The sequence below is a fragment of the Dermacentor albipictus genome, chromosome 8 (genome assembly GCF_038994185.2).
Source record: "Dermacentor albipictus isolate Rhodes 1998 colony chromosome 8, USDA_Dalb.pri_finalv2, whole genome shotgun sequence".
NCBI lineage: Eukaryota > Metazoa > Arthropoda > Arachnida > Ixodida > Ixodidae > Dermacentor > Dermacentor albipictus.
Genome location: NC_091828.1, coordinates 12,784,236 through 12,806,977, shown reverse-complemented (window position 1 = coordinate 12,806,977; position 22,742 = coordinate 12,784,236). Strand labels below are relative to the sequence as shown.

Here is a 22,742-nt window from a genome sequence, read left to right as displayed (position 1 = left end):
GACACGATGACATGCAGCTCGTATAAAGTTGGTAGGCACATCTGCGCAATTGAGTCACGCAAATTGCAATACATTTGATTTTATCGACGCCAATAGAAGCCAAGGAGCAAGCCAGGCGAGCTTGCGATTACTGGGAGACGGCATAGCCCTAGGTCGACGGCCGTCTATTCCGGAACCCAGAGCCCTTGCTATGCGTCCTCAGCATGTAAATAAAACGCCCATGTGTTCGTCAACACAATCAACTTCTGCACGTGTTGCCCCCTCCTGGAACAGGTGACTTGCCTCCCTGAAACGATGTTTATGCAGACGAGGGCAGGTGGCCAAACAAGTTTATGCTTGCGCCGTCGCGGCAGCACCTTGCATCCGCGTAAGCGCAGGCAAATTTGCACTTTTTTCTTAAAAGCCAGGCAGTTAACTCTTCCAATTATTATACTACACGAAGTCGACGCCAAAATTCGATCATTCTGGAAAATTTTAGGAAGAACACTGCAGTGGTGAGTGCAAAACCTTTTTTCAATACGACCGAAAAATTCAAGACCCTATACATTTACCAGATCCTCAGCCTTTCGCTAAGGCACACAACACTAAATCCTAATGTCGTCTTTGATATCAGGCTATCCGTAATCAACTAAAATAAGCTAGATTATCCTATGAATTTTTAAAACAATTTATTCAATCTCTTACAGAGTCTATGGAAGGGATATATATGCCTCCTAGCATTGCAGCCGACACCTATGCTCATTGTTTACCTTTCTTGCGCCCACTCCTCCTCTTCTGATTTCACTATTGAAACAAGAAACATTGGTAAATTTCGTTTTCATTTTATATTTGTAAATTTATTAATTAACCGCCAATACGAGCGCTTTGTGCCTGCCGAAATGGCAGCACGAGCGTTGGAACAGATCGCGGAAGCAGTGGACTGTGAACACACTCTAAGCCGCAAAGGAATAAAAAGGGTAGGGGGGTTAGTCTCTTTGGGGAGCAAGTGCATTGCCACAACCATTAGTCCCTGAAGGACGAAGCATTCGTCCCTTCGAGAGTAACTGCAAAAGGACGAACTGTTCCTCCCCTAGCAGTTGCTCCCAAGGGGACTAACAGATGCTCCTTGCACATGCTCCCACAAAGGACTAAATGTTCATCCTTCACGATGCTCCCCCTCAGACTAACAGTTCGTCCTGTAGGACCAAACATTCATCCCTGTACATACTCCCCACAAGGACTAAATCTTCATCCTTTCCAATCCTCCCCCTCAGACTAACAATTTGTCTTATAGGACTAACAGTTTATCCTTGCAGATGATCCAGTGGGGAGCACCACTTTCTCCCATAGGACCAACTTTTACACTAGCTTTGCACTGCCAGGGATGAATTGTTCCTCCACTGGGGATTAATGTTTCATCCTCAAACGTTCCATATAGAGCCTTCTCAGTGTCTGCCCTGGCTGAGGGTTGCATGCTGCAACTTGGTCAAAACATTGTCACAACAGAAAAGTGGGGTGGGGGGGTCAAAAATAATTTATTTTTCAAGCATCATAAATGCTATGAAACATTATTGCTTCAGCATGGTTTGTGCCACACGCACAAGTGGTGTAGCTTGTAAGCCACTGCTTACACCAATAAGACGGCAGAGCAGATCAAAAGTTTTCTGTGCTTTTGCACAAAAAACTATGTCGAAGGTCCAGTACAATGCCATTTGCGTGGCGACAGCTTGCAGTAGGTTAGGTGCCTGGATCTCCAGCGCTTCCAGCTGGACTGTACACTCTGGCAGCTCCAGAATGTTGCCGGTGTAAGTGACAGTCGGTACAACATGCACCGCTTCAGGCTCCTGGAAGAGTGATGCATTGCAAGTGGCCTTAGAATAATAACATTCAGAAAAAGCAATATGTATTCAGAATAAGATACATGACGGTTCAGGCATTTTAATTTTTTTCCCAAAATCTGACAAACATATTTTTTTTCTTTCTGCTAATGTCTACCCCAAATATTCTTTTCAGTGAACAAATCTCATTAGATAAACTTTCAGTGGCTTTTTGATCAGCTCACTAATCTTATTGATGCTGATATGAGCAGTTATAAGTTCATAATTTGCACTTGACATTAAGTTTTACAGTGCCCAGAAAAATGTATTAAGTAGCCTTGCAAGAGTACACTTACACAGAATTACCACTTATTTGGAAACGTTATGTAAGTACATGGCTGGAACAAACACTGCAGAAAGTGCATCCTGTTACCAGTGAACTTGCACAGTTCAGTCACCACAGAAACTTTAGCATAAGGAGTGCACAGCCCCATGCTCCCCAGCTGTCTGCATAATTTACTGTCTCCGCTGAATTTATTTTTCAGAGGACGTAAAAAATTTAAACTTTAGTAAAAAGAAGTAATGATTGCTAAGGCAACAGGGGCTGATGAGTGATCTCGACTTTGCTAGGAGCCTTTTGTATCAAGCGCACTAAGTTTATACGGATTCTTAGGTGCCCATGAATTGCTTTCTTAGCACTCAGATTGTTTTAGAGATGCTTTACTGCTCTAAATAAATGCTGAAAAAAATTTTCTGCACTTTCACATCAATCGCATAGGCACCTTAGGTATAGTCATGTTGCTTTTTCGAATCAAGGCATTTCCTAAAATGAGTGATTTATAAAAAGCATAAAATGCGTACTTTATGCCTATTCTACAGTTAAGAAAATGCCCTATTAATGAGACATCAATACATCTCGTCTCGTTAAAATAATGAATGCAAAAGTTGCTTCCCCTTGCACTGCTGTTTATTTCCTGTATCTATTTTGCTGCTGCTGTGGAAATATGCATATCCTGAACTTCAGAACAGGCATAAAATAGGCCTTTTATGCTTATAATAAATTACTGGGCTTAGAAAATGCCTTGTATTTGAAATATCCGGCACATGGCTATACCTAAGGTGCCTATTCTATGCTCATGCACCATTATCAACCTTGATAGCCTGTTTACAAACAAAGGTACAACCGGACATGGCAAAACCATTGCACCTTACAGCAGCTGTGAGCATTCTAATATGTTCCTAAAAGAATGAAAGAACTCACGCGACTGCACACAAAGGCCTCAACCCGTTCCTTCACCAGGCTGGGCAGCACAAATATGGCCGCAGTGAGTATCAAGTCTGAAAAATAACAAGGTGGTAAAAAGAAAGATGAATAAATACGGCAAATATGAAAGATGAACTAGCCTCTTGCCGCATACTGAAGTCCAACATCCTGCTTGCTCTCTTTTGTTTGCATTATATACTATATGCACAGCAGTTTGTATCCCCTAACTTTGAATATACAAAACCTAAAACTCTAGTAGCCACAGGCTTTTGTTCATTCTGCTCTTTAATAATGGTGGTAACCACAAGCAGGGGCCAATGCCGAGATATAGTGTTTGCCACCTGCCTCAAGCTTGGGAAGCATGCACATGACGTAAGTCGCTAAGCACCGTTGCCACAGTTGCAGGCACTCTACACGCTTTTAATAAATCATAACCAAAACATTCTGTGCTGCTGAGCCCTTGTGCACGACCACTACGTGCATGTCGCTTGTAGAAACGGAAGCAGCTCATTGTCAGGAGTAGAGCACGTATGAAAAAACCTTACTGCACAGACACTCCCAAGGCATACACGTACACATGGTTCTCTTGCCAATGACAGCATGAGCTTAGTAGGAAATGCACTGCACACAGCTAATTAAAAATGTTTCACTCTAGGTGACAGCAGGTGCTGCATTTACATGAAATGGCACTGGTTTTCACTCAGTAGCAGATTGCTATACGGTCATTTCATACAAAACATCCCAGACACCTAAAGTGACCATGAGCAATTTTCTTGAAAAAATTGGGCTAGATGGCTATTGTGTGCATAAGGTTTCACCAAAGTATTTTAGTTGCAAAAAATGTTTTGATCATGTGAGCGCCGAGATCTCTGCAAGGAAGCAAAAGTTGGTTGCAAGTACATATGTTTTAATCAGTCTGAAACTAGTGCAATAGCAAATTTTATTTTAGACCATTGTATTGGCATCCTTCTTTCATATGACGTCATAATTGAATGCATTTTACAATTTTCCATGTTTATTTGGCTCAGTAAAAATGCAATAAAAGTAGCATTTTCCTAACTTTTTTCAATAAACTGCGTTATTTTTTCAGCTACTATAATTTTTCTCTCTTTTTGCCTGCTGCTATAGTGTATGCTAAATATAATTTGGAATTATTAATAAATATATCTTTTGAGACGAATACCTCCAAGGTTGGCAGGAAATGAATTTTATGCAATATGCAAGCCAAATTTAAGCATTAAGGCTCTCCTGATAAAAGTATGTCAGATAGCTCAATATACACACCAAGCTCTTACCTTGCGATTAAGAAATTTTCGTTCGAGTATATGTTGCCTGAAGCAAGAAAACAATATTTGAAGTCGACATCCAACATCACCAGCAGGCACTCTATACATGCCGCTTTTTTATGCGCGTTGTCTGCTCTTTTCCTTGTCATCTGCCGCCCAGCAGACTACGGCTAGTATAAGGGGGGTTCGTTTTTCAGTTTTATGGAATTTTTCAAAAATCCCGTGTTGCAGATACCACTATTCTAGTCCTTGAGGGTGAGAGAGGTGTACATGCACCAAAAATCAAAACACATCTCCAACAAAATTACGAGCACTCACTAATGAACTTCCTAATTAGTTATTGTACGGCCCATATTGATTGTCAGGAGTATTCATTTAGAATGAATTTCCAGAATGACACCGATGTCAAAATACTTCCCAAAGTATGGGATGAAATAGTTACCCTTGTACTTCAATGCATAAAAGCATTTTGTTAAAAAAAAGTAAGGGGACCAACAGTGAATCTTTACGGAGAGTTTGATGGCGCATATCGAAACTGGTGGCATTCTGGAAATTCATTCAAAGTGGATATGCCTGTCAATCTCACCAGCTACAGTGTGTAAATTTCAATACGTATTTCAATTAGGAAATTGATTAGCAAACATTTGTTATTTTGTTGAATATGTGTTTCGATTCTTGATGCAAGTAATGTCCACCCCTCTGAACAATTCAGCTCAAGGACTAGAATTGTGGTATCTGTAGTAGCCAATTTTTAAAAGTTAAATAAAACTGAAAAATGATCACCCCGTATGCTAGCTGTTGAGTGCTGGGTGGCAGATGATGAGGAGAAGAGCAGACGACAACACACAGACGACGCCAGCAGTGGCATATACACAGTGCCTGCTAGTGATATTGGTTGTAGACTTCAAAAATTGTTTTCTCGCTTCAGACAAAATTTACTCAACCGAAAATTTCTGAATCACAAGCTAAGAGGTCGGAGCGTATATTGAGATATTTGAAGTATCTTGATCTGGAGTGTCTCAATGCTTAAATTTGGCTTGAATATCACAAGAAATTAAATTTCTTGCCAACTCTGCAGGTATTTTTCAAAAAAGTAATTTTACTATTAATTACAAATTATTTTTAGCATACAGTATGGCAAGTGGCAGAACGGGAGAAAAATTATGGTAGCTCAAAAGCAACGAAGTTTATAGAAAAGATTTCTGAAAACACAATTTCTATAGCTTCTTTTTTTTACTGAGTCAAAAAAGCAATGAAAATTCTAAAATGCATTCAATTGTGATGTCATATGAAGGAAGGATGCCAATACAATCTGTTATTGCACCTAGTTTCAGACCTGAATAAAAAATATGTACCTCCAACCAACTTTTGCTTCTTTGCAGAAATCTCAAAGAGCACTCATGTAAGCAAAACATTTTCTGTAACCAAAACACTTTGGTGAAACCTTATTCCCACAATAGCCATCTAGCGCAATTTTTTTTTTCAAGAAAATAATGATGGCCACTTTTTGTGTCTGGGGCGTTTTGCATGAAATGACCCTATACAAATGTTACAAATGTGCCCAGAGGCGTCGGGGGAAAGCAGGGCAAGTTGGCTGCCTGTGCTACTACCACATCAGCCGCTGCGTATGCTCCTTGGCACTGCATGGCAATGAAATCTTGTTAAAAGTTTGTGCTTTGTACTGTCTTGTCTATCCCAGTCATTCTCTTTGCACGCGTAATGCGAAACGAGGGATCATTCTTCACTTACAGCAAGTTGTTTTTTCATCAACCTTCATTGCCATTAATTTAACATTTCTTTAATTCAATTAGTAAGTACAAATAATTTCCCCTACGTTGTCCTTTGTGTCATTGTTTGTTGGCTTCTCATGATACAAATGTTTTCATGTGGCACAACAAGAAGTTAATGTACCTTTGCTGAAAGTAAACATACCGTTCTGCTCCGGCTGGGGGACGCCATCTTTCATTTTCTCCAGCCCTATAAGGAAATCTTCTAGGTGGCGTTTTTTCTGGGCACTTTGGAGAATTTTGTGCGCTATTGGGTCAAGGACTCCTCTTAAAGCGTCAACCAGGGTCACATTTGTGATTGCTTTAAATTCCTGGAGGACCTAAAAAGTACAAAGTTAGATTAGAACGACAGAAAGCTGAGCTAGTTGGTAAGGATTCATTATGCAAAATATAAGTGAGGCGTGCAGACAGGACGCAAGAGTAGAGAAGTGGACAACATGAACGCCGACAACACAAAGTTAGAAAGCGAGAAATTAAGAGCAAGAATTCTAGGCAGCTTTATGGTGTCAGACACTACAGAAGTGCTTCAATTGCTGTGGTAACTGGTTCCTTAAGTTGACACTGCAATGGTGAATAATCTCGCAGGACTGTGATGTTTGTATATCTACAATGGGAAAACAGCCTGGTGAATCAAATAGGATGCCACCTCCTTTATCACAAGATCTTTAACAGTGGCTCGAGAAGTAGGATAGGAATAGAAGAAGGGTAAAATTGATGCTTTAATGCCGAGATTAACAGAAATTGGCAGAAATTGAGGTATTACAGAAAGCTCACTACATTAAATTATGTAAAAATCCATAAGCAGGAAAGAATATGCGGACATTGACCCGAGTATACCATGAAACTACAGAAATTGAATAAGAACAGAAGAGCCGATTTGGCTTCATGCAGACAGTTTTTGGCGACTTGGTCAATGCAGAGTCCATAAACACTGTGCAGCTTATAAGTTCTCAAGCAATTATCTCAACCATTGAAGACTGCATGCATTAGGTCGCACTAAAATGTGCATCGTGTGAGAAAAGAATGCACAACAAATGCGTACCACGGAGCCAACAGCAAGGGCCGGATATTTTTCAACTATGTCCCCAACACTTGGTGTTTTTTCTGAGATCCACTTCCTCCTCTCAGCAAACGTGCGCATCATAGCGTCTAGGAGGTAAATGGTGTCTGGAGAGGCTTTCCTTGCCTCTTTCTGCATAGACTCCACATGCATGAGTAAGCTGATGTCATCCTCAGCATCGCCCATGTCATGAGCCTGGAAAGGCAAGCACGGTTATGAAATACAGGATTTTCATGTCGTTTATGCAATATGTTGCACCCCACACACAAAAAGAATGGCATGGCTGCAAGGAACAAGGCCTAAACTACAATCTATTTTCATAATAAACCTTGGTAGTCTGGAAAACAAAAATACATACAGTCGAATCGGGCTATATCGAACTCGCAAAAAAAAAACACCTATCAGTTCGATATAGAGCGTAATTCAATAAAAGCCCGCTAAATAATTGGATGTCATAAAAGTGCATAACATTTGTAAAATCACTTTAGTGGTGAACCTAGCTTAGTTTCGCATGAAACAGTCCTGCATTTTCTTCTGCTTGAGCAATTTCGCTGTCTGCGACGCACGAACTTCTCGACATTGTCTAAGGAGTCGCAGTCGGAGCAGCTGAGGCCGCAACCTTCCGCATTCCCGCAGAAGCACCAGACTAGTGCAAGCGCACCAATAACTTCGGAGGATGTGGGCAAAGGACCGTCGTTGCTTTCCTCATTGTGCCCACTTTCACTTGTGCTCGGTACAATCTCAGCAATGTAGTCTTCGCTTTCGGGCTCTCCCGTGGTTGCGGCACCATTATTTGCACTCACAAACTTATTCACTGTTGATTTGTCAACAGCTTCCAAAAATTCTGACAGCTGACTCCAAACTTCGGCAACGGGTTGGTTGCATTTATCAGAATTTACAGTCATCACCAAGCATGCAGAAGCCGTGCCGGCACGGCTGAAACAATTTTGAATAAACCACTCGTACACGGCCGTGCGTACGTGTCGGGCACCACGGGCAACGGGTTTGCAAGTTTGGCCACTTTAGCCCTAATCTCCCCCTTATTCTTTTAAGATCATGCTAAGAGTGCTCCTCGAAATCTTGCATGCTGTGGGGACATCCGACTTCTCACCGCGTTCAACTCGATTTAAAATTTCGGGCTTCACGACGAAAGGCAAATTCTACCGCTTCACCATGACAACACTGCGGCAGAAGGCACACAAGGTGCGCACACAATTAACCAGAAAAGCAGCGAGACAACTCGCACTTCCGCCATCTTGCGCGATGCCGGCACAATAGCCTCCGATAGGCTGTCTGAGCAAGCGCTGCGGGAGGGCCAAGATCATATTTTGCAGGGGGGTGGTGACACCTCGTCCAAGGCAGCGCATTCCTTGGTAGGGAGAGCGGTTGGATGGAGCTGCGCCGCCGGGATTCCCCACCACCGCAAGGGAAAGCCAACTTCTGGGGGCACTTTTCTGCCGCTTGACGTTCGATATATCGGGAGTTGCTGCTATTTTTGCTCGATGTAAGCGTGATTTTTGCTATACATACTCATCGTAACTATACTGTGTCCAGAAATTGTTCAGTATATAGAATAATTCGACTTAAATGGGTTCGATATAGTCGGATTCGACTGTAAATAAAAAAATTCAGCTTATAACACAAGGTGTTCATAAAACCAACATATTTCTTGCATTACATCCAGATACTAACGTGTGAAGATATCTTAAGAAGAAAAGGTAGCCTTTAAGCAATTAACAATGGTCAAACAAAGAATGTTACCGAGACTGACAAGGGGACTCGTCTGCCTCACAGCAACAACTGGTCTGCTTAGCAGTGAATTTATATAAGCAAAGGTCACTCTCCCAGACAGGCAATGGAGGAAAATGAGAAGAAGTTGGTGTATAGAGTAGGGTGAAGGAAGTCAAAGTGGTCAATAAAAAAAAGGGGGGGAGGAAAGGTGGTGGTGTTTAGTTCTTATAAGACGGGGACAGGTAGGGGCACTGCTGTTGGTTCTTCACCGAGTGGGGACATCAATAATGGGGAAGGACCCACACATGCAAGCACGCACTGCAACATGGCTGGGGCCTATTTCCAGAAAACAGGAAATAGAACAATGTGCCATTTAGACCTTTAAAAGGACAGTGAATTTCTCGCATGGAAGAAGATATGCTATCCAGACATTTCAAAAGCAAGCTTCTTCAAATGTCCAAATAATTGTCGTTCTTGTTTTACAAAAGAAACATGCTTGCACTTCATTGCATGTGTCATTACTTGGCCTTTTTGACACTTGCACTTATCAGAGGAACACCAATCTGGTCATTTCTTATACTAAGCAACCGAAGTTCTTTGTTTTAGCCCCACCCTGTTATAACTCTTATGGCCCCTTTATTACCGTAAAAACCAGAATATAGGTCGAACTTTTTCTCAAAAAACCATCGCAAAAAGTCGACCCTCGACTTATATACCGGACATTGGCGGAAAAACTACGGAAGTCCTGCAACAATGGGCGGATGAAGTAAACAGCCGCCCTCGCCATCAGCAGCAGCGCGGCATCTATGGCGGCGTGGCGACGTTGTGGCACAGCACACAGGCATTTTGCATTTCTATTGTCGCAAAGTTATATTAATTAAAGGCTGCATTTTCATTTTGTTTCAAAATAAGCGGAAGCCGACGTCAATTCACCGTCGCCTTCAAGAAAAAGGCGATTGAGTACACGGAAGCCCACGGCAACCTGGCGGCACAGCGCGAACTTCAAGTATCCGAAAAGAGCATTCGGTAGTGGCGGAGGCAAAAGCAACGTATTACAACTTGCAGCAACCAAAATAAAACGTCATTTCGTGCCGGATCGCAGCGGACTGCAGAACTGGAAGGCAAGGTTGCGGAGTCCGTCCGAGAGCTGCGTGTAGGACCGCTGCCTGTGACTGCCGAATGCATCCGTTTGAAAGCGGTAGAGATCGCACGCGCCTATGGACTGGGCAGCGAGAAGCACTCGTCATCCTACTCTGATCAAAGGCGTTGCTCTGATTCGGAGTAGCGCTTGCGCACTTCGTGCCCTTCTGTGTAGTGTACACCCTGCCAATTTTTAACAGTATCGCACTACCATCGACCCGCGTGTTTGTCAGCACCTTGTCATCACGGCACGGAGCGGCGAAATAGCGAAAGTAAGGGCATGTGTACACATGCGCGTATCTCGTTTGTTTCGCTGCTCAGCGCCGTTAATAAGGTGCTGACAAGCACGCGGGTCGATGGTTGCGCGATACCGCTAAAAACTTGGCCAGGTGCACATGCGAGCAGCATTTAAATAAATACTGTCACCATTGTGCAACCCCCTGAGTCGCCTTTGTTTCACGGTAAGGGTGTCATGTCTTTCGGTACTTTTGCCATTGAAATTTTTTTTTTCATTTTGAGAATTCGTTAGTTGGGGGATCGACCTATAGTCCGGTTTTTACGGTATGTTCCTCCAATGTGGCTGTGGCAGATTGCTATATGAAAGCAATTATGTCCTCGATGAATATCTCTCAGTCGAAATGACAGATAACCAACCATTCAAATAATTTTTTTTTCAGTTTACATGATTAGAAAATAACTATTCTTAATAGCTTAATTACATACTGTCAAATTTTGGTGGCACCAATCCTTCCTGCATAATACTTTGGTATTCATTAAGTAGGATATTATGGTAGATGTCTTTACAACTGTACAGCCCATTAAATGTTCAGAATAGAGTGCTACCTAAACAGCAGGACTGTCCTCAAAAGAATGAGACACTTCAATACATACAAGAGATGGCCGGGAGATTCGCTTCTGTGTAACCTCCTCAGTGTGCCTGGTTCTTTTGACAGGCAGGGAATCAGCGGCCTCATCTTGTGTCTTCAGCTTTCTCCGCTGATACTTAGCTTTAAAGCGGAGCTGCACCCGCCAGGAGTCCTGGAAATAAATTAAGCAACTATTGAAACTTTTTTACACATAATAGAAGTAACAGTCAACACAATTTATTAGCAGGAAAATCGCCTAAATTGAACACAGTGAAGCACCATCATGTACATTTCAATGTGTGCTGCTGAGTGCTGTCCAGACTATTAATGATGGTGCTGCCACTTACGGCATAATGTTGCGGCCAACGCAAAAATTGATTAGCATGTTGCCCTACCCCTTCTATGTAACAGCCAACATTACTACTGGTGCCAGGGCATTGCCTTGCTCTCTAGTGTGCATATGACACTGAACAACAAAAATTTATATTACACATTGTGTGCCAGCTAATTTTTGGACCTGTACACTTATTTTGCGCATTGACAGCACAGAAAATGTTACATGTACTTACATATCCAGTTCCTGTTGAGTCAGCCAGACAGGGGAACTTTGTGATGAGCTCCCTGGCTGCCTCTTCGTAAAGTTTTCCTGGGTACCTATAGAAAGTAAAAAAAATATACCAGAAACTAATTATAACCACACTGGCAGTTTCACATACAGAGCATTTTTCGAAATGTCAGTGGCCTCAACAGTTACATGCCAGAAGGTCATCCAAGGTGGCAGTACAGCACATAAGCAAGCATATTGTTACGTGTAGAATGACCCCTCACCTCCACCAGAATGTTACGTGCAGAAAGACACAGACGGAAGAAACTATTTAGAGGCTGTTTACACTGGAGCCAGAGCGCCAGGCTGACATTCGCTCGTGCCATGGGCACAGCCCCACTTCGTCGTTCTCGCGGCGGCTCGTCTTTTGAGCATCTCGTGATAATATCGTAATAATATAACAGAAGAAGCCTGTTCCAAATATGTTAACCTAGCTTCTTATTTTCGTTACTTGTTTATTTGTATATACTGCAGCCAAACATTTGGCTATAGCAGGAGTAGGAAGAGAAGAATGAATTTCACAGATACATTCCAACTAATAGCTGTAAGAAATTCATCTAAAGGGCATTCATGTACATTCCCAGGCAAAGCATTCCAGCACTGAATCATGAGGGAAAAAACTGCACAAAACCAAGTCTAAATGAGAACTATGCGGAAAAATAGTTCGAGCATGATATTGACAAGTATTTGAGGGGGCTGAAAATGAAATATAATGCCGAGAACAACATGGCGAACATGCATAAATGTGCAACTTAAAACAATCAAAGTGCGACATTTCTGGAGTGTGATAACGTACAGGTTAGAAAGGTTCCAAGAGGTTGAAAAATATCTATCACAACGACGACAGATAAGCCTAACAGCTTTTTTCTCTAGTGATTCTAACAGTTTAACGTCTTTTTTATGATGGGGATTTCATGTGATAAAGGCGTACTCCAATATTGCGCTTATTAGGGTTATATAATCGGGTGCTGTCTACCGTCAGCACCCGATTATGTAGAAAGTAGGATCACGTGCAGAGCATCTGCTACGGTGTCGCCCACTGCTAGCCTTTGCAACGCATGGGTGCAGAATAACGGCCTGTTGTGGAAAGTATTTTAGCCGAGAGTCTGATTCAGTTGATTTGTATGCTGTATAAGCAAATCCTGTGGTTAATTTTCATATTTCTGTGCCTTTATTATACAGCTTTGTTGTGAATTGGTGCTGCAAATACATTCTGCTGGTATTGACGATAGAGCTTCTCTAGAAGGCAAACGCTCGTTAAAAAAAAGAAGAAAAAAAAGGTGGCTGGCTCTACAAAACAGTGACAAATTACGGTGTGGGAATAGATTCACACTTCATATCTGCATGAAAACGATGGCAACGCAAAGTTATTGAAGGAAGTGAAACGAGCAATCCATCCGCGCCTATTTCAAGCAAAAAAAAACTTTCTTTTTATACCATGCAGGAAGTAAACACGCAGCTGTCATTGCTACAGGTATACTTGCATGCGGTATCACAACATACTGAGTAGCGGCGTTTAGCAAGGCTGACAGTTGGGCAAGTTGGTGAGTAATGATGATAATGTGTATGTGAAGCATCCAACAGAATAGGATAAAACAGAAAAAACAGCGACTGTCTTGCTCCTGATCGACAGGTGGCACTACCATACCCAAGTGTGCGTAGATAAGTTTTGTGTCTTTCTTTTTTGCCTCAGAGAGAACTTTCAGTTGATAGTCTGCATTTGTGCTTCATTCTCTTCCCTTGAGTCTGCTTTCAAATTATGAATCCATACCAACTAACTCAACTTACTGTCATTCTAAGCTTGGTAGTATTAAAGTAGGTGGGGTGATGACTCACCATTGCTCATTGATTACATCACATGTTATGATTTGTACTACATTAAAACATTGCTACATTGTTGCCTTCTGTCTTTATGTGGGGTAGTGTGGCTTGTCGGGGTGTTCAAACGCAGGTTTTAATTAAAAATTAAATTATGGGGTTTTAGGTGCCAAAATCACTTTCTGATTATGAGGCACGCCGTAGTGGGGGACTACGGAAATTTCGACCACCTGGGGTTCTTTAACGTGCGCCTAAATCTAAGTACACGGGTGTTTTCGCGTTTCGCCCCCATCGAAATGCGGCCGCAGGGGCCGGGATTCGATCCCGCGACCTCATGCTCAGCAGCCTAACACCATAGCCACTGAGCAACCACAGCGGGTAAATGCAGCTTTTATCCAATAATCTTTTGTTATGTATGTACACCAATGTATGTACCAATCAAGTGAAAAATAAGTCAACTAGCCCCTTACAGACTTATATTGCTCGAAATCCTGTACTCGAAGCATGGACAAGAAAAAAACTATGTCTGTGGTGTAGACATTGACTGCTGCTGTTTTACTAAGGTGGGCGATACCCGCCCACAATGATGTTTTTAAGATTTCAATGCGAGGAAGCTACTACCTCAGCTGCTGAATCTTCTTTCTATACCCACAACTGAAAAAACAGTCTTCTTATAGCTTTTACAGGAGAACAAGAGTCACAATGGCAGCCCATTAAACGTGTCACAGTAGCACATCACACACATAACCATGCAGGATGAAGTGCAAGCATGAAGACATCTCACAGCAATGACATGCCCATAAAGTAAAAGGAGTGACACAGCAGAGGGATCAGAAAATTGATCACCCTGTCATTGATCCCAAAGATCCTCCTTGTCATACAGCAGCGAAGAGTGCACCCCACTTCTGTCCAGAGGAAGGGCCACATAACTGCTGCGCCTGCTCAAGGCAAAAGTGGTAGCAAAGGAAAGGAAGAGAAGGCAAAGGTTATTGACTGGTAAAGGTATTGCATGTAACAAAAGATGGCTGCCAGATATTTCCTTCCTTCTTATATGATGTAAAGAGGTGGCATAAGGGATCTTAACCAGGGTGTCGAACCAAACCCGTACCCGAATTGGAAGTTCGGCCAGAACTGAACCTGACAGAAACCTTAGCAATATATATATGTATTGGTTATGGGTTCAGAACAAAGCAGCTCGAAGTATAAATAAGAACACTAATTAGAGTCTTCATGGAGAGAGTAGAGTTTTAGAATAAAGTACGCAAGCGGCTTGCATACGCAATAACTAGGGGCCACGGTACGGCACATGCGCAGTACCATCGCCCCTAGTTTTTGAGTATGCAAGCCGCTTGCGTCCTCTAAACTAAAACTCTCCACCGATCCAAATGGAGACCCATTTAAGTGATTCTGGTACATTGCTGCTGTTGGGTTGACAGTTAGATTCCTGAAAAAATATATATATGTGTGTGAAGGAGGTCAACTTATCTAAAATAATTACCCACCGTTGCGCCAGTGCTTCTTGCCCTTTATGCAGTGCCTGTCAATTCGCTGTTTTGGTTTATACAAAGCAATTTATTGCTTTGCCAACCTTAACGTGTTTGTATTCCTTCAAAATGATGCGCAGCACTGTAGCCTACAACTCAACAAGCACTGCACTACGCACTAGTTGAATCCAAGTAGAGCTCATTATTAATCATAACTTTCAATGTGATTGTGCACCAGATGATGCCTTGCCCTGTCACATGTAGAATACATGCATGTAAATAAGTTTTGCTACCGAACAGACTCTAGAAACTATTAGTTTTATTTCACTTCAATTTATATTTGACGGTCAATTATTTTCCTCTATTCGACCAGGCTCATATTTTGCTCTCTCCAAACATGAGAGTAAATTTCTAGTGTTTTACTTGCTCTCAGTATGATTAGCAATATAAAGAAATGCAGGAAAATGAGCACAGAGAATTGCGAGTGGATGCATCGAATTGGTGCACGTGCTTGCCGCACAATGCAGCCCTCAAAAGATGGCCGGGTTTATCAGCATGCCCACTGTAGCTATTTCCAATGAATTGCCCTTATATTTATATAACAACACCGATTGCCCTTTCCGGTCTGCCAACAGGACAATTTCTTCCACCTCCTGACAAAACTTCTGATTGTCCCAAGAGCTCGACACATGATTGGAAATGAAAAAGAAATGTAATGAAACTTAAAAATACAAGTCCTAGGGAACTTACAAGTGCAGTCACTTGAGCAGTGTTGTCTGGAGTTTTTAAGATTAGCATGTTTGAGTCGATAGCATTGTGTAATGTGTAGCACATAAGTTTATTGTGCTGGACCGGTTCGGTGTTGCCAACTGGTTCACAAACCGTTCTAGATCTTTATCCAAGATGGAGTGAAAGAGAGCACACTAAACATGAACTGAACCCATACTTTTTCCGGTTCGACACCCTGACCTTGACATACATTTTGGTGCACAAAATATAATATGATTATTTTACAGAGTACCTTGCAAGTTCTATGCAAAATGTGTTGGCAGTAATGCTGTTGACTTGATCAGATAATAGAAGTTGAAGGTTGCCTCATTTCAGTGAACACCTAACAAGCATGCTTACTTGTTTGGTGTAGAAACAACAATCAAGAACAACAAAACAGCAAAAACATGCACGAACACTGATGACAGTTGCTGTTGTTCAGATTTAAAAAAAGCTGTTTCATCACTGAAGTACACGTTTACTCAATGTAACACTTTTTCAAGCTTGTCTGCTATAGCTTCAAGCATTACTGCACCATACTGCTCACAAAAGGAATATATAAACATTATTATAATTACTTTTTGTCACCAACAAAAATGTTACGATACCGCCAACAATTCCTTACTTGTATGCGAGCGGCAAGCTCAAGCGAAAACCTGGATATAACACATCATCATCATCAGCCTGGTTACGCCCACTGCAGGGCAAAGGCCTCTCCTACACTTTTCCAACTACCCCGGCCATGTGCTAATTGTGGCCATGCTGTCCTTGCAAACTTCCTAATCTCATCCGCCCACCTAACTTTCTGCCACCCCCTGCTACTGCTTCCCTTCCCTTGGAATCCAGTCCATAACCCTTAATGACCATCGGTTATCTTCCCTCCTTATTACATGCCCTGCCCATGTCCATTTCTTTTTCTTGATTTCAACTAAGATGACAATAACTCGCGTTTGTCTTGCTTGCGGAAAGTGCCCGTTACCGGCGGGTTTAAGTGGTCTTCAAGTTTCGTTGTTTTGGCGGGCTTTTCGAGTTGCAGGTTTCACAATTTTTTCAAGTCAGTGCTCCACTTTTAGGCGACAGTGTATTTGAGTGCAATTTAACTTTATAGTCACATTTATTTTGGTTTTAGCTTCTTTTTAACTTAGAGGTCTTGTTGCACATTCGTATAACTGGCCGTAGAGAAGCGAACGAAATGGTTGGTTCGTATAGTGGTCTTTCAACAGCTTTTGTTCTCGATTGCCGCAAGGCGTTCATGCACCGTCTTGGCCGGCAACTGCATGCAAAAGGCCGAGACGAGGCATACGGTCGGTTTCTGAGGGAGCTCGCACGTCTCTTTTTGCCTATAGGCATTCCAGCAGGAAGGCAACGGCCTTTGTTCTGGTCGGGCTACATGACCCTTTGAAGAAAAGGCCAACCTATTCGAATGCGCTAGGTCGGAGTCATAAACAAGAAAACCTGCAACATGTGCTGCGAACGAGGAGTAGCGAGCGCCGTAGAGTCCCCTGTCCACACCCATATGGGTGACAACACCTAATAAAAAACAAAATAAATAAATAAAATGACAGGTGCAAAAGATTTGTCTACTTCGCATGGAATCTTTGTCGAGACCAAGAGGGAGAGTGTGGCACAGTCATAGACATCGCAAATTGGCAGCGCATGTCGTCTGCTAGGAAAGTGTCGTATGTTAGGAAAACAAGTTGTGGGGCTCGCACGACGGCCGCATTTGGTACGAAATTGCTGTCCTGTTCAACAGGCTTTGACACTGAAATGTCATGCTCACACACTCTCCTCCCAAGAGGACGCACCGCAACGCAAGACAGCACCCCGTTTTACAGAAGACGAATAGAGCCTGCTGACGGCACTCGTGAACGAATACAAGCATATTGTGGAATGCAAGGAAACTGATGTTGCGTCGTTGACCAGGCAGAACGAGACATGGAAAGAAATAGCAAGACAATATAATGCCAACCACGGGATTACGCGGCGCGATCACCTGCAACTGAAAAAATGCTGGAACAATCTGAAGCAAAAGCGGAAAGGAGGAAGCTCCGAAAGAAAAGCGAAAGCGCCACAAAACAGGTAAGCGCACATGTTCTGCATGACTGGCTCATTTGGGCTACTTTTTATTATGCTCAGTGCATGTTTCGTATTCGGTAGATGAGTGCATGACAGTTCGGCATGCTGAGCATAAATACGTTTGTGAGCGCTAATAACTAGTGATGGCATGTGCAACCATTAGAGATGAGAAAATACGCTCGCAATCAATCTTTCCACGACTGCGGGAAGCGCACCAGAATCGGTCGCAAGTGCTCCGCGATGAGCAGGGTCATCTTTCCAACTGCGCGGCACACTGTTGACTGAGGAATGCGGACCAGACTCACGGTGACTGTTTGAAATGTGCCAGCGCCGTAAAACAGCATAGCCATCAGCAACTGCAGCACGAGAGGCACACATGCTGTCCTCTGTTCTCCCCTCTTTCCCGAATAGGCAACATAGCGAGAAGTTGTCGCACAGCGTTCTTCGTGAATCTGCAGCGACCAAGGAATTGTTCGTCGTTGTACAGCTCCATCGGATTCCCTCGGTCACGTAGGGCGAGTCGCGGAATTTTCAGCAAGGGCTGCGCCTACGAAAATGCTGTATCTATGACGTGGCAAGCAAACTCGAAAGCAACTAACCTCCGCGCGACGTCCGTTCGGGAGGCTGCCATGTTGGAATAACGCACGAAGTCAGGTTAAAGCTAGCCCAGGAGCAGACTTGAAACTTGGGGGGGACTTTGGCCCAGCCAAGTCGTTCGCAAGCTCGAGAACAATTTAAGATGCTCGGTGAAGCTGTCTTGAGACTGCCAGGAGTCAAGTTCGAGCCAAGTTAGATCTCTGCATTCGGGGGTAAGCTTCCAAAAAGCAACTTAATGGGCAGAACAGTTACCGTGTCAAGTATGCCACCTAATTTGTACTTGCACAGTCCAGGAGTTTTTTTCGCATAGGAAGAATTTTTCATCAACTAGGAAGCTCTCTTTCTAGCAGCTTCACGCTGCAAATGAACAGGTGACAATTTTCCGTCATGGGAGTCGGCAAATGCAATCTCATGTATACAAAACGAATAGCTTCAGAAAGTTGCTTTAAGCAATTGCGTAAATTTAAGTAGAAACATCCATAAGATCATCACATTCCTTTGTAGTTGTACAGTAAAGTTCGATGAACAGTTCACTGACCGTAATTTTCACCACGTGAGAGGCAAATCAAAGTCTAATCAAACTAACGGCTGTTACCACACTGAAAGGTGGGCAGTGCCACTAGTATTCCATAGCATGCTGCTGAAGGTGGCCTGTAGTGGTAATGCAGAGTGCAAATAGCTTACTGTATGTTTTACATATTTCCTCATCATTGTCACCCATCATGCGCCTTTTTCTTTCCTCTTTCTTTCCCTCCTCCCAACACAGAATAATGTACCTCAGGCCGAACTCTGCATTTCATATCATTAAACATTTCTCTATCTATCTATCTATCTATCTATCTATCTATCTATCTATCTATCTATCTATCTATCTATCTATCTATCTATCTATCTATCTATCTATCTATCTATCTATCTATCTATCTATCTATCTATCTATCTATCTATCTATCTATCTATCTATCTATATAATAACACACCCTACTGAGCAATGCATTGATGAGCTGAAGTGAAGAAGTTGTAAGGGTTAGCCAGCTTACATTGTGTAGGTGCAGAGGTCGTGGTACAGCCACTCAACCACTCTGCGTCGATTCGCAAAGTAGCGGCCTGGCTGGTGCTTCTCGATACTTAACCTGATATCAACAGGCACCGACGGCAGGGTGTAAACTCTGCGTGCAGGTGGTTCTTGTGGTGCAGCTGGGAGGACCTCCACATCAATGACATCAACAATTCTGCAATGCATTTAGAATAATGATTGATACTGCACAATTTGCTCATAGAAACCTTAATAAGTTAGGTGCATGTCAAAAAATTTCATCAATTTAACAAAATCAGCTGGGCATGCTGTTTATTTTTTCACCCCTAAAGGACTTTCCCTTGAAATCGACAATTGCTAAATACAGCAAAAAACTTACCGATACTGGCTCCCTTCTTTTATCTCCAACTTCGACTTGTCCGCAATGATAAAGTCATCGGTCACATCGACATGCAATCCAAAGTCGGCATCAAAAACCTGTCAAAAATGTTTGTGGCAAATCAGCAAACACTTGTACACAGCCTTGACCTCAGTTTAGGCGTTAGAAAAAAAATGACAATTTATGAGGAAGCCATAGCTCGGGGCCCACTACAGTGGTCAGACACGTAAAATCTAGAAAAGGTTTTGAAATAACCTAAGGACCACTTTAAATGAGATTGCTCCATTTGGGAGAGAAAGCTGTAATCTAGTAACTGTAGGCAGTATAATTTTGTGTAAAGGTCTAGTGCTTCATAAAAAGAAACAAAAATTGGTAAGGGGAAGCAGCATGAGGTTTACAAATCTAACTCTGCATCAAATGGTTATCAAAGTTATACAGGCTGTGTTCACAGAGCATCCATAGCGGTCAAATTTTATATATGAAGTCACAGCATGGTGTGAATGTCAGAACGTTAACAAGGCTTTCGAAAAGTCTCACTCGCTGCTTGCGTTTATGCATGAGTGCATATATTTTGCACGCCTTAAAATCATTATGTGCAGTTATTAACAGTATTGTGCGACTGTTTACCATTGTCTGTTTAGGCCAGTAAACTTTATTAAGAACTAGTATGCAAACAAAGACACGTGGTGCATGCCAGGTATGCAGGGCACATGATGACATTGTAGAAACATGGCTTATGCACTAAGGTCGTGCCTTTTGCATTCATCAAACATTTATTGCCCTTCATTACAATGAAGTTGAATTCATGGGCAGCATGTTGTCTTGATGTGCCTTGCCTATCTGGCATACAACACGTGTCATTCTTGTATATGTATATAAATTATTGTCAATGCGATAAAGCGTTCAGTTGAGCCAGTGCTCCTGTTGTCTGAATCCCTGTCAGTTATTTTCCTACCATATCAATACTTGTTGCTGGGCCAGTTGGTTCATCTTATTACGCAACGTTAAGACTAGACCACGGGAGGAAAAAGTTCAGGACAATAAACAGCGTCTACAACACTCTTTCCGCTGTAACTTTTCTTTCTGCCGTCGGTTGCACCTTAGCTTTGCCTGACACTGCGTAATACATCAGTAATCACAACCGCACGGAATGTTGCAACTTTGAGCTTGCCGTAGGTAACTGAATACAACCCTCACAATCGCCCGAGTTGAAGGCAAACAATGGAACGTGACTGGAGACACCGCAAACATATATTGAAATTACACTTACCGTCAGTGTTGCGCTGCCGAAGTCTATACCGGCGAATGCCCGCTCACGCTTCAAGTATTCGAATAGCTGTGCGCGCTTCCAAGGGCCAACAAAAGGCACGACGACGTTCTTGTCGCCAAACGTTACCAAACATTTGCACGCCATGGCCTGACAAGCAAAGCACCTTCACAGCAAGAAGCAGATAATATAACCCGATGCGCGTTCTAAAGAATGCCGGCGTCGCTATCGAATAAGTGATTGCTTTAACGGGTCAAGCAAGGCTCGCGATATAGGTGTTGACATACAGGAGATGGTCGAGCACGTGAAAACAGACCTATATGGCATCGGTAGCCAGTGAAGCGAAGGTATTCCTCGCCGAGGTAGAGTAGTTGACAACACGTGTTGAGGCCGGCCAATGTTGTATGAAGCAATATTTCCATTTTATGAATAACAAATTATTACGCAAAATTTATTACCAGACTGCTAAATTTTTTTGGCGCTCATGCAATAACTGAAAGGAAATACGTAAATGCGGCGCTACGTCTAGGCAGTGGTCGGAGAACACACGTGAGGCAAAGTTAGAAAACCTGCTGTGTGCCTTTCTGTAAAGACAGCGATGGATGTAAAGTATTGCCCTAAGTGCCCGTACTTCTCTTGTCAGCTGACAAAAGTCGTGAACCACATAGGCATAACCCACAGCGCCGAACCGAATTTTAGTGTGTTTTGTGGCATCAACGGCTGTGCGAGTACGTACACGAACTTTTCTTCTTACCGATCGCACTTGTATCGTCGTCACAGGAGTGTGCTAGAAGAAAACGGGAGCAACTTCCAACGTGTATTCCAAGCGCAGGAAAATGACGCAGCAGAATCTCAGCCCGGGGAATCGCGTCCAAATCGGCAAGCTTCAGAGAGTGACTTTTGCCACATTGATGACGACACGCCGTCAAGTGATTCATCAGACAAGCAAAAGCCACAAGTTCACGGGTTTCATCAGTTTCTCCAGCAGGCAAAGTCAACTATCTGGAACTTTTTTTTAAAAGTAACTGAGCAGCACAGTTTGCCTCATACTGCTGTGGAGATGCTGTTTACAGAGTTGGAGTTCGTCTTTGAGCTGGTGCTCAAAGCTTATTCTGAAGAGATCACTCATGCTAAGAAAGCACCACAGACAGCAGCTGACCTTGAGTGTCTGCTCCAGTGCTCCTTTGTGTCACAACTATTCAATGGTATTAAGAGCAGACGACAAAGGGAGAGGTATGCAAAAGAGAATTTCCCCTTCGTTGAGCCAGAGCAGCAACTGCTTGCCCAGAATGCTGTGTATCACTATGTGCCGCTACCAAAGCTACTGAACGCTTTGTGCAAAGCGCCAGACATTGTGTCCCATTTGACCACACCTGAGTTCACGGCTTCAGAACCTACTGTGTACAAAGACTTCAATGATGGCCTTATATATAGAGAACATTTCAAAAGCATAATGCGAGAAGGGAGTGAATGCACCATACTGCTACTCCTCTACACAGATGAGGTAGAAGTTGCAAACCCTTTGGGACCAAAGCGAGGCATGCATAAGCTACTGGCTGTATACTGCAGCTTGCTAAACCTTCATGTGAAGTACAGATCACAGCTGCAGAACATTTATTTATTATTGCTGGTGCGCTACACCTATGTCAAGACTTATGGCCTGACAGCCATCTTGCAGCCTTTGCTAGATGTCTTGAATAAGTTGTACGAGCATGGCCTCAGCTTCGAGTACAGAGGATCAAAAAAATGTGCTCAAGTGCTAGTTTTTGGCATCTGTGGCGAC

General features: G+C 42.8%; 1 protein-coding gene and 1 long non-coding RNA gene across 11 annotated transcripts in view; both read right to left on the bottom strand.

Moving 5' to 3' along the window:
• The window catches only part of LOC139048619 (microtubule-associated serine/threonine-protein kinase 2-like), a 705,675-nt gene that overhangs the window by 385,107 nt on the left and 297,826 nt on the right, over positions 1-22,742 (bottom strand). The gene's annotated exons all lie outside the window — the stretch shown is intronic.
• On the bottom strand, positions 6,345-10,978 carry LOC139048879 (uncharacterized). Its single transcript, XR_011508011.1, has 3 exons — positions 10,956-10,978; positions 7,176-7,388; positions 6,345-6,453 (listed from the first exon to the last, which is right to left on the bottom strand). It is a non-coding gene; the product is annotated as an uncharacterized lncRNA (long non-coding RNA).